Raw genomic sequence first — 14951 nt, forward strand, 5'->3', positions numbered from 1 at the left:
TATACCCACGCAGAATCGCTTTCATAGCTTGAGGGATGAGGGGTATCGCCATGATAACTATGACCATCATGGGTACAGAGCAGATTATCATTCTGGACCACGTACTCCAGGTAGGGGTTCACAGAATGATCGACCATACTGGCACCAACCCCCCCCCTTCTCAGATTAGAGAGGGAGGTGGCTGGCAATCTCCCTATAGACAGAGACAGGGCCAATATCCTCAACCCCAGCATTGGGGTTTTCCCAGAGCCCATCAAAACCATCTAGGACCCATAGAAAAAAGAGAGGAGTCCGAGGGGCGAGGAAATCAAGGGGCAAAAAGAAAGCGGGTGTAAGCAAAGGGGTATTTTTAACCTGAGCAAAACACCTCTAACTGAAACAGAAATTTCAATTTTAGACAAAGGACTCAAGTTTGTACCGCCCAAAACACTCAATAAATTTGAAACTTACATGGACATACATAAGTATACTAGGAAATTAAACATCAAGAGATATATGCTGTCCAACCCCATTGCCCCCCAAACTGCTGGTCTCAACACCATCAGACAGCCTGGCCTAGCCAACGCGTCCCTATTTAACCCTCCGGGTGGTTTATCTGCCTCTTTGAGAGTCTTCAGGGATGTTCTTTTGAGGGATCTCGATCGTTTGAAGGTTCAGAAAATGAAAATGACGAGAGAATTACTGTTGGGCCTGGATTCACTTTGTGAACGTAAGGACCTTGTTATAAAGCCAGCCGACAAAGGGGGGGGTATAGTGGTCCTTGACAAGTCAGATTATCTTCGCGAATTGGAGAGACTTGTTGGAGACAGGGACACCTACCAACCCCTTAAGTCGGATCCCAGAATCCGTTTCAAAAAAGAACTGGAAAGGATTGTGGATAATGGTTTTCAATCTGGCATTATAAACAAGAAGGAGAAATCTTTTCTCATCCCGGTTGCGTCAAGAATCCCAGTCATGTACTACCTGCCCAAAGTCCACAAAGACCCAATTCACCCTCCGGGTCGTCCCATCATTAGTGGAATAGATTCCATTACCTCCAGGGCAGGTAAGTACATTGACAATTTCCTCCAACCAATTGTACAACTTCTGCCAGCATATATTAAGGACACTAGACATACCATCAATCTACTCAAGACTAGTAATTATAGAGAAGGGCATTGGCTTGTGACTGCCGATGTCACTTCTCTATACACTAGCATCCCCCATTACTGGGTTATTAAATCGGTGAAATTTTTCCTTGATAAGGATGCCTCCCTACCCAAGAAGCAAAAACGTTTCATTATGGAGCTTTTAGAATATGCCACTACACATAATTTCTTTTGGCATAATAAACAGTTTTATCTCCAGACTAAGGGAGTAGCCATGGGGGCTAAATTTGCCCCCAGCTTGGCCAACCTTTTTATGGGGAAATGGGAGGAGGACGACATCTATGCCCACCGGAGACCGGAATTGGTCCTGTGGGCCAGGTATATAGATGACGTCCTCCTCCTATGGGATGGCTCCTATGACTCTCTCTGTTCCTTTATGGATGGACTCAATTCCAACGAGAGGGGTATATCCTTTAAACATGAGGCCAGCCAGGAAAAAATACACTTTCTGGATCTGGAGATACGAGGTGAAAATAACTCTCTACTTACCTCTACCTATTTCAAGGTCACTGACCGCAACTCGTTTATCCCGAGGGACAGCTGCCATCATAAAGCTTGGCTGGACTCTGTCCCTAAAAGTCAGTACATCCGAATGAAAAGGAACTGTTCTACCAGTACTGACTTTCTTGCTCAGTCTAAGGTTTTGACTGACAGATTTATAGAGAAGGGGTATGAAGCGCAGTTTCTGACTGAAAAACTCAATCAGGTTGTATCACTGGACAGGGACGCTCTCCTGGCTGATAAACCCAGGGCACAGAGGGACTGTCAGTTGGTCTGTCCCTTGATCACAAGATACTCCTGCCAGCACTTTTCTGTCAGGAGGATGTTGAACAAACACTGGCACATTATTAAGAATGATCCCGTGCTTGGACCATCTCTTCCTGACAGACCCCAGCTGGTCTTTAGGGGTGCCCCCTCAATCAGTTCACGGGTGGTATCTGCTGCATGTGACCCTCCAGTTCATAAACCTATGTTCTTTCAACACATGACAGGCTATTTCAAATGTAAAAATTGCGAGGTTTGTGCTATTAATGCTTTAACAGAGAGAAAGGTGTGTCAATTCATTACCAATAATTCCCCGCTTAATTTCCATATTAAATCTTTCATCACATGTTCAACCACCCATGTGGTTTACCTACTCACTTGCCCTTGTGGGCTCCACTATGTGGGCCGCACGGTCCGATCGCTAAAGGTTAGACTGGGGGAACATATTGGAAATATTAGAAGGGGCTTTTTGGGCCACCCAGTCTCCAAACATTATTTAGACAAACACAAAAAAGACCCTAGCGGTACTTTGTTCATGGGCATTGATAAACTCAAACTCCCATGGAGAGGGGGATCTAAAAGACGGGCCATCTCTAAACTCGAGATGGAGTGGATTTATAAGATCCGCTCCCTTAGACCCTTAGGCCTAAATGTTGACATTGAGTTGAATGCGTTCATTGACAACTCATAGGTGATGCTTTGGGCCCTGTGCTTTCTTTCCTTTTCCCCTCTTTTGTATACATTTTTTTCATTTTTCCATTTTTTCATCCATTCACTTTTTTCATCTCTTCATCCATTCACATTTTTTTCACTTTTTTCATTTCTTTTATCCATTCACTTTTTGATTTTTATTCACCTCTCCATCCATTCACTTTTGCTCCTAGCAACGGTTGGATAAAGGTGTATTATCTATTCCTTCCTCACATGCTGCTGGTTTGTTGATTCTCTGGGACATTGGGAGGATCTAGCGATTAGGGCTTCCAGTAATTTTGAGAGGATGGGAGCATAGTGATATGTTTAGATATTATACATTATAATGATTTAGTCGCATCATTGTGATACCGAGTGCTCTTCACGTTCATGGATGGGCCTCCATTTATTACGGTGTGACTTTAATACATATATATATTTTTTATACATGTGTTTTTTGAATGTGGTTTTCTCTACGGAGATGAACGTTGTTTCTTTTCCGCACACTTCCATATATATTTATAATTTTTTTTTTTTTTTTCAACACTTTTATTATTATTAACCACCACATCGTGCCTCTTGGTGAGATTCAGTGATTTTTTCCTTTCTGCCCTGTCAGTTTTACGTTCTAAATTAGCATCTGTAAGACATATCAATTGTCTAGTAATACTAGGCTTTTTCCTCCAGATGGCACGAGAGATTGGCTCTGCTGGGAGTGGTTGAAGTTCTGTTTAGTTTCAGTCCTATTTGTCACCTTGGCAACATCCATTCACTGAGGAGCACCAGGTAGAGGCTTGGGTTTTCCCTTCCCTGAGAGCGGAGGTGAAAACGAGGCTTGGTGCGCACTGTTATACTATATAGGGGATGGCTTAACACGTAGCCCATGCCCCTTTGAAGACGTCTACTAATGACGAAACATGTAGGGCGTGGCTACGTTGTAAGCCGTCACGATTGCCCCATGTTATGCACGGATTATTACGATTCTTATATGCCGGCTTGTTTTTAATTGTATTTTTACCTCACGGAGCGTGCACTCTCCGTTGCGGTTTGTACTTTTATTCAATAAATTCCGAAACTTTTTACACTATTGGAGCTCCGCTCTTTTGCTTTTTCCTTTGCCACACTGGAAGCAAGAGAGCTTTCCTTCCCCCCTCTCCAGGCGTTTCACTTGGACCAGCCCGGATCGGAGACAACATTCCTGACAGCTGCTGGGGAGATCTTCTCATCATACGGTCCCTGCAGAGGGCAAAATCTGCATGCCTGATAGACCCTGCCAAGGAGGGGGTCCAACACGGAGGGTAAGAGTCCACCTTTATCACTTTTCTCACTTATTGGAGTCACCGCCAGTGGATTTGCACCATCCTGCACATCTCTCTCCTTTGTCAATCCATCATAGGGGGATTGGTTGCTGCTGAGCTGTATAGTGGATGGAAACTTTTTTTCACTGATGAACCTTTTTTTTCACTGATGAACTTTTTATGTTTGAACCCATGGACTGAGTTTGTTTGATTTTCAGGTTTTCACGCTATTAATATCATTGTACTTCACATGTACACATTTTTTTGTTTCTCCTTTTTATTTGAGTTTTTATGATTGGCACTTATATATTTCTACCACTTATGGAGTTATGTACTTGCTCTCAGTAGATTGTGGTTTTTACTACCACCCACATGTATTCACATCTATGTGTGTATTTTCATTTAATTAGCGCACTTTATTTATTTTTTACTATTGTGATTAGCTGTAATTGGCCACAACTAATTACATGGCACAGATGGGCTGACCAATTACACAACTGGGGTTGATTTACTAAAGCTGTACAATCAGCTTCCAGGTTGCGCATGCGCGCGGGAGACTTCTTTCCGGCAAGGTCTGGCAGCGTCTGCCGGACCTTCACAGCGCATGCGCCGCTGACGTCAGCGGCTGCATTCAAAGTGTATATACCTCAAAAACCGTACAGGTTTAGGAGATATTCATTTTACCTACAGTATTCTGCAACCCCAGTGTTATATGCGAGGATATGAATAAGGCCAGATAGCTTAACTCACCTTCCTATCAAAGCACAACAAAGTCCTTTAACCTTCTTAACTTTATTTATGAAATAACAGCAGAGAGTTTGTAGATGTTGCAGGGTGCTGAGAGAGATGTGGAGTGCTTATCCAGGGAAGGAGGAAAAAAACAGAATGCTTGATGCAAGGTTTGCCAGCTTGTACTTACAGAGCCTTCCATGAGTGAAAAAGACCAGAGCTCTAGGCTAAACAGGAAAAGGAACAGGGAGAAACCAACTAATGAATTTAGACAGGGAGAGTGGGCTAATCCATTCTCTCTACCAGAGAATTGAAAGATTACTATGGCAACCAAACTGCAGTAGATCAGAAAAGTAAACACTGCAAAAAGAGAGACAAGGCAAACAAATTAGAGACTCTTGTTCCATGATATACAGGTAAGCCTTCTTATATACTCACCTGTAGGTAAAAATACAAAAAAAGGGTACAGTATACAACCACTTTAATTGAACAAGCTGAAGTTAGAATTGGCTACCATGCACAACAGCTCCAGATTTTGCACTCTCCAGTTCTAGTAAATCACCCCCCCAGATGAATGGAAGCCATCCATTGTGTAAAATTGTCATGTCATCAGATAAGCCCCCTGCCTGAAGACTCCCACAACCACCAGCCAGGGTTGGGGGGAAGAGGCCCTTGTCGTCCCCATCAACATAGGGACAATCACATTGCTGTGATTGGTCACAACAATTACATGGTACCGGTAGTGGGCCGTTACACTGATCTGTTGTCACACGTAAGACGTGTTCTGGGAAAGACATCATATGACGTCCACCCAGGACAGAGTGGTCCCGCTCGGCCGTCATTATACTATAGGCCAGACAGGAACTGGTTAAAGTGCTAAGATTTTCATTCCAACAAATAAACTAATGTAGATTTTCATTCCAACAAATAAACTAATGTAGACTGTCCAATCTTCTTTTTTTTATGTTTAGATTTATACGTTTTAGTGCATCCACTTGCAGTGTAAATTCACCACAAGAATAAGGAACAAACCTAAAACACAGGATACCGTTTCCCAAACAAATTACAGCACCTATCCATAGCAGTAAAATGGAAGATACAACATACTTGGAAGTTTCCAGTATATTTAGCATCAGGAGTTGTAATAAATCGCTGACATCGCAAAATTGGCGAACCCCGCCAGAGGGTAAGATACCCAATCCCCCAAATGTTCACACATAGGTGTAGCTTACAATAACAGAAAAGAGATGCATATACTGACAGGACTTATTTTCAATAACCTAAAATTTTTAAAGGGCCCTCAAAATGAGGAAAACCCCAGTGGTTGGAAAATGGAGGATGGCGTTGGAGTATGCTGGATAGAGCATTAATGATTCCGTAGGGAACCGAAGTGCACTGCTCATGGCTTTCTATGAAGGAGGTCATGGGGAGACCAAGGTGGCCATGTACGTAGCATAGTCTCAGGAATATTGGAAATAATGCCAATAAAACATTGTTACAGAACTGCTCATCTTTGCATTTCAGGGCTGCTGTCACAATCTGTTTTTAAAGGTGGCTTATCATCACAATGCCTTAGGCCCCTTTCACACGTGCGGACACTATGTCCGTATTTCATCCATCCGTTTTCGGATGAAATACGGACATACATGCATCCTTATGGGATAGCGGGTGTCAGCGGATGAACATCCGCTGACACCCGATATCGTCCGTCCCCGCTATGGTCTGATTCTGCAGACAGAGGAAAATCCTATTTTTCTATCCGTCTGCAGAGCGGATCGGATGAACACGGAGAGACGGTCCGTGTTCATCCGAACCCCCATAGGGGAGAGTGAAGATCTGACAAGGCGGTCCTTACACAGTGTGCAGGGACCGCCCTGTCATCCGCCGGCTCAGCGGGGATCAACGAAGCGATCCCCGCTGAGCAAGCGGATGTTCACGGGGCGGATCATCATGGATCCGTCCCGTGTGAAAGGGGCCTTAATCTGCTTTTCTGCCCAGAAGGACAGATCCATTATCCAGGGTCAGTGTTTGCACTCAGAACTGATACCTGCTTAGAGATGGTAGCGGCATCTAAAACCTGGTACCAGTGCAGTTTTTGGTAGTGTTTACAGATTGGAAAAAGTAATCTTTACTGCGCTATCCCAATAAATCATATATAATGGAGTAAACCATATATAAAGTGAAAAAAAGCCGCAACTATAGTGTGAGACACACACACTACATATAACATAAGAAAAAAGAAGCTGCGCTGTGTAATTTTAGTGATAAAAAAATAAAATGACTTAAAAGAAAAAATTATGCTTCATCTAAATGAATGGAGATATGAGAACTCCATGCAACACACTGTAACATAAATATTTGAATGCAATCACCAGTGAAATGTGCAAAAAATGATTTAATATGAAAATAAAAAATAAAATAAAATTTCCAACAAGGTCAAGTCCACTCCGATGGGCTATTAAAATGAAGCCCCACTGAATATACAGTTCATAGTGATCTTTCAAGTGATGATTTTGCAATCCTCAAAGTAGTAGTGACATGCAACCGCAACACCGAGGGAAATGTGATGGGGTGCGACAGAAAGGTACCTCCACCTGTAATAACACTGCCGCTTACCAGCTCGTTAGATCTCTTGTTTAAGGAGATCATGCGTGCCTGTGGCTCTTAACCCCAGCCCTGGGTCTTTAAAACATGGATGGCTAGATGTCCTCAGACTCTCTGCTCGGGGGTTTCCTCTGTACGGCAGATGTGCACTCATTCCCTGGCTGATGGTGTCTTGGTCTGGAGGTTGATGTGAAGCTCCTCTGATGAGTCTTGGTTGGGGTCCTCTTGGATGGTCCCTCTTGGCTCCTCCGATGAGAGCTCCCCATAGCAGCATGCTGCATTACCGCAGCCCATTCATTGTGTTTAAGCCCCAGCACAGGAAAAACTAGTCCTGTTTTTTTGAGGGGGAGTAGGGGGGGGTTTCACCACACATCAATGTATATCATGTGCTGCAGTGTTCTGTAAATGGCTTTGAGGTGTCATTGAAAATGAATGCCACAACAATGCATATTTTACTTGGCATTATCACAGTGAGATGGTTACAACTGCAGAAACTGACAGAATAGAAGTACATTACAAACCACAAAAAGGTTAGCCTGGCAGGTGGACTACCAAACATAATATATATAGTATTCAATGATGAATATATATGTGTGTGTCTATATATATATATATATATATATATATATATATATATATATATATATATATATATATATATATATATATATATATATAGCACTCACTAACCCCTGAAGGAGCTGCTGGTTATTATTTTGGGTCTTTGCCATTACCCCTTACTCACAGTTTACCACACTAGAAACTTAGAGTCTGTACTGGGCCTCGCGCCCACCTATAAATGCACAAGTCATTTAGTTCTTTTTTCAATACTTTTTTATTGAACAACTTGAGCAGTAGAGGGATGAAGGGTTTAAGGGAAAGTTCAGATACCTTGTGCAGACCTCTGAGGAACGTTTAGATCCCGTAGACAAGTACTCCTTCAGTCAACGGATCTTGCCCACCCGGATAGGCCTCACTCACTGACCTAGCAGCCGGAATGATGCACAGACAAAAGTCTCTGCCACAGACTTGATAGAAACAATAATTGTTGAACAATCCTCTGCCACCGGATTTAGTATCAGTTGGACGATCCTCTGCCACAGGATTCAGTAATGGTAATGAACAAAGCAACACAGTACCAATAATTCCTTTAAGCCATCCGGCAGTACTGTGATGTAGATTTGGTTAGGATGCATCCCCCAATTGAGTCACCAGGCTCTTCTTGAGATACCAGCCTTTCGCTCGGTCCTCTCCAAGATGAGTCCTCCTCCGAATCTTCCAATTGCTCAGCTTCTTCCCGCAGGACAGACAGCACAGGACCACCTCTGAACCAGTAGGCACCAGATAGCTTCTGGGCCTACTTGTAGTCACATAGCCTCGGGCCAGCAGGGCCCCGAGACAGAAAAGGAGTTACATACCTTAGGCCAGGAGGTGAGAGAGCGAAAAATATGGCTTCTGCCCCTTACGTATCCTTTCCCAGAATGCACAACGGTGAACCACTCCCACTGGGCTGCCTCCAGGAAAGAAGGACACTCAATATACCCCAGCCTGTTCCATCACTGGCCTGTGGTAACAACGACACCTACAGGAACTGCATGCAACACAGCCAATGCTGGAACAGAGAAACAATTCGCATGCTCGGAAGCATTGAACTTCATTTTCTCGGCTCGTCGTAGTGTTGTACATCACCGCGTTCTTGACGGTCAAAAGCTCAGCAAACTTTTGTGTGACCGTGTGTATGCAAGCCAAGCTTAAGCGGAATTAATCCAAAAACATCCAAGATTTTTCTGACGGAAATTCCGTTTACCAGTAATGCCTGTCAGTGCCTCCTCATCAGTGCTGCCTATCAGTGCCATCTATCAGTGCTGCCTATCAGTGCCCATCATTGCCACCTATCAGTGCCCATCAGTACCACCTATTAGTGCTACCTATCAGTGCCACATATTAGTGCCTCATCAGTGCCCATCAGTGCCACCTTATCATTGCCACCTCATCAGTGCCGCCTCATCAGTGCCCATCAGTGAAGGAGAAAAAGTACTTATTTACAAATTTTATAACCGAAACCGAAAATAGGGTTTCCATCTGTCTTGATTTGGCGGATCAGATAGCGCCGGATGTCAGCGGACATGTTACCACTGACATCTGTTGCTCCATAGAGGTGCATGGAGCGTCCAGTCAGGTCCGCCTGAAAAACGGACAGGCGGACCTGATCGGACAGCATGTGTGAAAGGGGCCTTTAGCAAAGAATAAAAATCCCACTGGTGACCAAATACCACCAAAAGAATGCTCTATTTGCGGAAAAAAATTATAAAGATGTAATATGGGTACAGTGTAGCATGACAGCGCAATTTTCATTCAAAGTGTGACAGCACTGAAAGCTGAAAATTGGTGTGGGCAGGAAGGGGGTGAAAGTGCCTGGTATTGAAGTGGTCAAACAGGAGCAAAGGGGAGGGAGGAAAACATGTGAAAGGAGCCCTATCTACTGGCTGGATAAAAGGCTATATAATATTCAATCAAATGCAACATTTTATATTTAATTAACAACAAAATATTGTTAAAGTTGAACTTCAGTCAGCCAAAAATGTCAGTAGTTTGTGCCCTCCAAGGGGGGTTTAACCCTTTTATTGTCAGGTCGTACAATCCCATTTTAAACCTTGAGTGGCCAGATCATATTGCAATATTTCTTTGTTTTTATCCCTCATTTACAGCAATCAGCATTTGTAAAAGATTCCCCACACCATACATTTTCTCAAAGCATAGGACCATTAGAATAAAGAAAAGGTGCTTTTGTTAATTTTTTATAGAATTGCGATGATCAGTGGCTTGTCAGCCACTGATCAGATCTATTTAATCAGGACAGTCAGGAGGACCAATCTGTTGTAGCAATATGTGGGAAGAGCGAGTGACGCAAGGCATACTGACCTGACCAGCTGGAAGCAGTTCTTTGCTGCCGTATGCCTTATAGACATGTGCATTCGTTTTCGTCCGAATTTCAGGTATTTTCGTTATCGTTTTAACAAACAATAACGAAAGTGCAGAATCCGAAAAACGAAAGATCCGACATAAACAAATGCTTTATTTTAGTTTTCGTTGCTACAACAGTTCGATATGGATAGGAGATTCGACATGATGATGACAATAACAATCTGTGTCCATCAAACCTGTGGTCGAATGTGCCTAACCTTAACTCTATTAGTCCAAGATTATTCTACATAGAGAGAAAAGATTCGACATAGAGAGAAAAGATTCAACGTAGGGGAGAAAAGATTCGACGTAGGGGAGAAAATATAAATAAAAATAATGATGATGATGAATGTTATTGGCTGATTGTAACCAAAGAGGAGGAACAGTAAAATAGCTAGAACTAAGTACACACGTACTTTGGCTTATGGTGTCTGTTGAAAGTTCTAAGAAGATTCGACGGAGCAGGTAAACTATACGGCGTCGTAACTGAACTGAACTTGTTAACAGCTATATCAGCAGGAGGAGGTAGCTTCTGAGCAGGAAAAGTTCAATAGATTGAGTCAGGCAGCACTGCACTGTGGGAACTGTAGTCCAAGGAGAGATCCTATTGTGTAATCAAGAGCTCTTGAACTATTTTCCCCAGAGAAGAGATTGTTGGGAGTAGGGGAAAGCTGTATTTTCTCCTGCTGTACAGAACACAGCTTCCCCTTGCCATGAGGAAGACCAGAGAGTGCACATCACTGTCCAGTGTGCACCATCACTGCTGCTTAATGGCAGCCTGAGGGGGATCTAGAGTGCTGAGTTTGGGGGTGCCGACAGAGTCACCTGGGTGAAGAGCAGAGAGCGGACTAATCTAGTGAGCTTCTGCTGTGGAGATTAACTGCTGCTAGAGAGACTGAGCCCTTTACACAAAAGAGAAACAAGCAGCGCCAACCTAAGTGCAGTAGTTTAACGTACGTTTTTAATGATAGTAGAAATGTACTCACTCTGAGTTGGAGAAAAACAGGCACATCGTAATGGAGAAGTCCAAAAGGACAGTAGGATGGGCGACAGGGCTCCACAGGGGGTGATCCTCATACCCTGTGTAGTCTTGTCTGGCGGCGCCGGTGGCTTCCAGTGTCCCAGGCTAGAGTCGGCAAAGCGCAGAGGAGATCGTCAGTCTATGGAGTCCCAGATCGCGGGGGAATGATGCTAGTGGTGTTTGGAACATGTGTGTTCCTTCGTCAGGCATCATTAGAAATTGACCATACAGCCATCTAGTAGCTTTACTGGTGCCTGCAGGCTTGACTGGGACTATTCTCATGTGCATCAATAATACCACTGGGCTCCAACGCTAGCTGGCTGAAGAGTCAGGACTAAGGACTGTCCCTTTGTAGCTGTTATAAGTGGGCATTCACCCATTGCTTATGCTTATGCTGTGTACACACGGGCGGACTTTTCAGCATCAAACATCCAACGGTGTTTCCGACGGACTTTCAACGGAGTTACGACGGACTTTTGAACGACCGGACTTGCCCACACACAAATGGACTCCATTCCGTTCGAAAGTCCGTTCCTTTGAACGTGATGATGTACGAAGGGACTAGAATAAGGAAGTTCATAGCCAGTAGCCAATAGCTGCCCTTGCGTCCTTTTTTGTCCGTCGGACTAGCATACAGACGAACAGATTTTTCGATCGGACTCGAGTCCGTTGGAAAGATTTGAAACATGTTCTAAATCTAAAGTCCGTCTGATTTTTAACAGAAAAAGTCAGCTGAAGGTCCAATGAAGCCCACACACGATCGGATTGTCCGACGGATTTCAGTCAGGTCGAAAAGTCCGCCCGTGTACACGGCATTAGAGGTACCTCTCAGGGGACATTGCACCACACCCCAGTCATTCTTCTAGAGAGCTCTCTAGACTATATTATTACTATTCGCATTGCAGTTTATGCTTATATGTACTATTATTGCACACTTTGCTGATTCATGAATTCATTGCAGTTTAATGGTACAGAGCTCTAGTCTAAGTTACTTTTGCATAGTGATTATACAGTCCAGTACAGCGGTCCCCAACCTTTTTGACACCGGGGACCAACTCCGTGGAAGAAAATTATGCCAAGGCTGGGTGGGGGGGGGATGCATTTTTTTCACAGGCGATTTGTTGGGGCAATGGCTGGTGTTAGCGCTTTAATCATCACAATATCATGGTTGATATGGTGTCAGGATGATTGAAGCGCATAATTTCCATTATTGCAGTGTAATAAAAAAAGAAATAGAAAGAATGGAGAAACCCCCTAACTGGGATTTTATAGGCACCACCAACACCACCAGAATGAATAAAATCACACATTTATTGATACATGTTAAAATAGATCAATCACACATGTGATGATCTGATAAAAAAAACAAAACAATAACACAAAATGGATTCATGTACACAAGATATGAGGTCAATGTAGTATTACTCTCCAATGTCCGAATATCTCATCGGTACCCGACGCATTTCAAGTTCAAGCTTTTCGTCAGGGGTATTAGATGGGAGAATATGTATTCAAATATATATCCAAATTTGATATAGAAAAAGGTGCAATGTTCAAAATTAATGCTATAGACAGGAATCCAGAGGATCACTGCAGAAGATGGCATCAGTGGAGATCCCCGGCACCGCCCACAGGAGCCAATCTGATATGTCCTACGGGGTCCCTACACTGATTGGTGTCAATATAAGAAATGATGACAGGAACGGGTGATCTTATAAGGAAGGTATCATAGTAACGGCCTTTTGGAAAACACTGTCTCGGTCCTTAGATAAACAGTCATAGAAGTATATGGCCTTACACCCTTAGCCTGTGTAATGTGGTAAAGCCTGCCTGTCAAGACGCCATCCTCCCTGGCAGTGCTGGAGGGAGGATGGTGTCTTGACAGGCAGGCTTCACCACATCGGGTACCGATGAGATATTCGGACATTGGAGTGTAATACTACATTGACCTCATATCTTGTGTACATGATTCAATTTTCTGTTATTGTTTTGTTTTTTATCAGATCATCACATGTGTGATTGATCTATTTTAGCATGTATCAATAAATGTGTGATTTTGTTCATTCTGGTGGTGTTGTTGCCTTTAAAATCCTAGTTAGGGGGTTTCTCTATTCTTTCTACATACCAGGAATGTGGTAACCACTTCCCACTTTCTGACATAGTGAAAACATCTTTATAAAAAAAGAAATAGCCCGCTTTCGCCGTTACTTTTCGCCCTCTCTCTGGAACCCTTCCTGTGCCACGTCAGGCTAAACCCTGACATCACAGGGGTAGGAATCAACAGCGAACAATTTAAGGTCTCGGCCTACGCAGACGACTTGTTGTTCTCCCTTGTAAATCCCATCATTTCACTCCCTAATCTCATGAAAGAGTTCCACACCTACGGCCAACTAGCTAATCTGAAGATCAACTTCAGCAAATCTGAGGCGATGGGCATCGGGATCCCTACATCACAACTCACACATCTTCAATCCAGCTTCCACTTCAAATGGTCCTCCACGGCCCTGAAATACCTAGGTACGCTCATACCCCCAAAGCTCTCCCAACTGTTTAAGCTCAACTTCCCACCCCTCTTAATTAAGGTTAAACAACTACTAGACAAATGGAACGGTGGGTTGCACTCCTGGTTTGGCCGCTGCAACATTCTCAAAATGTCGATACTACCCAAATTTTTATATATCATACAGGCCATCCCAATCCGTATCCCGATAGATTATTTTAATCAGATAAGAACAACCTTTATACAATTCCTATGGGCAGGGAAGAGACCACGTCTGCAACGGGGGACCCTCTCACTACCTAAAATCTACGGGGGTCTGGCAATGCCAGATCTTCGAAACTACTACAGAGCATCTCACCTGTGTAGGCTCATAGACTGGTGCCGTCACACTGACACTAAGCTTTGGACTAGACTCGAACAGGCCCAGACTGAGATCCCCCTTTCCAGAGCTCCGTGGTGCCACTCTTCCCTCCCAACAAATGTCACACGTCATCCGCTAATCGGTAATACAACTCGAGTATGCTCACATCTGATACATTATTCCCCTCACTTCTCGCGCAACTCCCCGCTCAGACCTATTTTAGGCAACCCCAAATTCCAACCTGGGATACGAGATAGGAACTTCTTGAACCTAAAAGAAGCGGGGCTCTTCCAGGCCTCTCACTTTGGCATTATGGGGAGGTGGAGGACACTCTCGGAGCTCACTGACCAGGACGGTCAATTCCGACTTGATTTTTTCAGAGCTATGCAACTACACCATTTTTTACGCTCCCTACCACCTCCTCAGGATGCTAACCACACTCTCACAACAGTGGAGGCCCTCTGCTCGGAGACAGGGAACCTCTCACACACACTCTCACTCATGTACAAACTACTTATCACCCCAACGGGAGACTATCAGGTACAAAGCCTCATCAAATGGGAAAGAGAACTAAATTGCAGCTTCACAACCAACCAAAAACAACAAATATTAATGTTTACTCACAAATCCTCTATCTGCACCAAAATTCAAGAAACCAATTACAAAATTCTCACACATTGGTACAGAACCCCCGCCCTTCTGAAATCATTTTTCCCCTCCTTAACAGATGTCTGTTGGAGATGTCAGAAAGAAAGGGGCACGCTCGTCCACATCTTCTGGACATGCTCTAAGGTCCGGATCTTCTGGAGAGAAGTACGCCAGATAGTGCAAAAATTCACTGATCGCATTATCCCTGACAACCCCGCTTTTT

At 43.7% G+C, this 14951-nt stretch overlaps 1 protein-coding gene across 4 annotated transcripts in view; it reads left to right on the forward strand.

The window, feature by feature from the left end:
- Positions 1–14951, forward strand: part of LOC141114473 (proton channel OTOP2-like) — a 139694-nt gene that overhangs the window by 47566 nt on the left and 77177 nt on the right. The window contains exon 1 of one of the 4 annotated variants that reach the window (XM_073608167.1): positions 4935–5046. The exons of the other annotated variants lie outside the window; for them this stretch is intronic. The gene's annotated coding sequence lies outside the window, so the exon portion shown is untranslated. Of the gene's footprint in view, positions 1–4934; positions 5047–14951 lie in introns of those variants that run through there. 4 annotated transcript variants of the gene reach the window in all.

This window comes from Aquarana catesbeiana, linkage group LG12, assembly GCF_042186555.1.
Source record: "Aquarana catesbeiana isolate 2022-GZ linkage group LG12, ASM4218655v1, whole genome shotgun sequence".
Lineage (NCBI taxonomy): Eukaryota > Metazoa > Chordata > Amphibia > Anura > Ranidae > Aquarana > Aquarana catesbeiana.